The sequence below is a fragment of the Populus trichocarpa genome, chromosome 10 (assembly GCF_000002775.5).
Source record: "Populus trichocarpa isolate Nisqually-1 chromosome 10, P.trichocarpa_v4.1, whole genome shotgun sequence".
NCBI lineage: Eukaryota > Viridiplantae > Streptophyta > Magnoliopsida > Malpighiales > Salicaceae > Populus > Populus trichocarpa.
Window position 1 is genome coordinate 4,386,615 of NC_037294.2, and position 1,973 is coordinate 4,388,587.

Genomic DNA, 1,973 nt, shown 5'->3' on the forward strand with positions numbered 1-1,973 from the left:
AGGTTTCTACTTCAAAGGAAAACGTTTTCGTGAAATCTGAAATCCATGGGCATTTTATCAAACTAGCATAGTTTAATAAAAAGTTTTTAAAAATAGTATAGAAAATAAAAGTATTTAAAATATAATATAATTTTAACTCAATCACTATTAAAAAACAGGTTTTATTAATAATTATTAATGGTAATAGTGGTTGTCAATAACCGCTATTATTATTACCGGTTATTTAGAACAGCTGTTGAGAATAATAGTTGGTTTCAGATTCAATTTTAATATGGAACTAAGTCTAAATCACCCCAACCAAAAATCCAACGAAACCTACTTGGACCCATAATTCATTCAAAGTGTGATTCGGAAAATTTCTGCTTCTCACTTTCAAAGATGTATAGTTTGCTTCTGGAGACATAAATCAAGGACTCCAAGGAGAAGCATAGGTTGTTCAATGCTATTGAAAACATTCCTTGTGTGTGGGGCTAGAAAGCTAAGTGGGCATTGGATTGGATACATGAGGCCGTATACATCATTCTTCTTTGACGCTTTTGAAATTAACAATACATAAAAACTTCACCAAGAGGATGATTAAAAGTACGTCTGAGCCTGTGTTCCTGTTGGAACACATGCCTCCAATAGTAATTTCTCATTCTTCTCCATTTTCCATTCCACACTTTTTGGAGAGAGACTGGTTGCTTTTTCTTGTGTTGAAGGAGTCTTTTTCTCAGAAAGGTATTATTTTTTTAAATTTTACAACAAGAGTGTTATATGTTTTGTGTGATATTTGATCATTCTTTCTTTTTTCTTTTTTTCTCTTATCTGATGGAATTCACATTGCATATTAAGATATATACGATGTCTGTATATTGTTGGTCTCAGCTTCTGCACCATTTTCTGGCTTAAAAAGAGAGGCTTGATGCCAGTTTTGACATTCTCGAACGAACTAATATCTAGAGATGAGGGGCTACATTGTGACTTTGCTTGCCTTCTTTTATAGGTGGAGATTTTTCTCTCACTTTTTTCTAGTTTTGTTTTAATTGTTGACTTCAATAATTGAGCCATAGCTAGATGTACAGATCTTCTGGTGTTGTTAATACAATGGGTAGAGCATTTACTGGAAACATGCATGTTTTTGTTGTTTACAGTTTGTTGCAGAAGCAACTTCATTGGCAAAAAGTTCATCATATTAATTGTTGGTGAAGCAGTGGAAATTGAGACCAAGTTTGTCTGTGAAGCCCTACCATGTGCATTGATCAGCACGAATGCAACACTCATGAGCGAGTGCATATAGTTTGTGTCTGACTGTCTTTTGGTATTTCTCCATTGATATCCCACCCTTGTTTTTAGTCATTCATCATTAGAAAAGGAAAATTTACTTATATGAATTCTTTATTATCAGGTTGCCTTAAGTTATCAGAAGAAGTACTGTTAGGAAATGAAATATTCCCGTGTATAGAATAGCAGAGTTGTATAAAATAGAAGATATGTATTTATTCACTTTCCATTGTAATGCCTAATATGTCGCTACTGAAGCTACAATGCAGCAACTGATTCCTGACTTGTAGGAATCAGTTGCAGCCTCCCTGTATAAGTATATGATTCAGTATCAATAACAATCACTCTGGTAAATTCAATCTTTCTCTTCATTCTTTTCATGGTATCAGAGCTGGCTTAGAATCCTAATCCATTACTGCAATTAAATCTCTCGCCTAGCATCTCTCTTCTTCAGCCACCATGACCAACAATGAAACGTCATCAAACCTAGAAGCTCATACAGATTTTTCAAGAGGGAATCTGTCAAATCCCTATTTCACTCACCATTCAGATCATCCAGGTTTGGTTTTGATTTCCAAACCCTTGAATGGAGACAACTATTCTACTTGGAAAAGGGCTATGACCCTGGCCTTGAATTCTAAAAACAAGCTAAGTTTTGTTAATGGCTCAATCAAAGCCCCTTCAGAAGAAACTGATCCTGAAGGATATGC

The 1,973-nt window shown here is 34.7% G+C and overlaps 1 long non-coding RNA gene across 1 annotated transcript; it reads left to right on the plus strand.

The window, feature by feature from the left end:
* Positions 1-324: 324 nt before the first annotated feature.
* On the plus strand, positions 325-1,296 carry LOC127905827 (uncharacterized). Its single transcript, XR_008060277.1, has 3 exons — positions 325-720; positions 868-985; positions 1,134-1,296. It is a non-coding gene; the product is annotated as an uncharacterized LOC127905827 (long non-coding RNA).
* Positions 1,297-1,973: the final 677 nt, after the last annotated feature.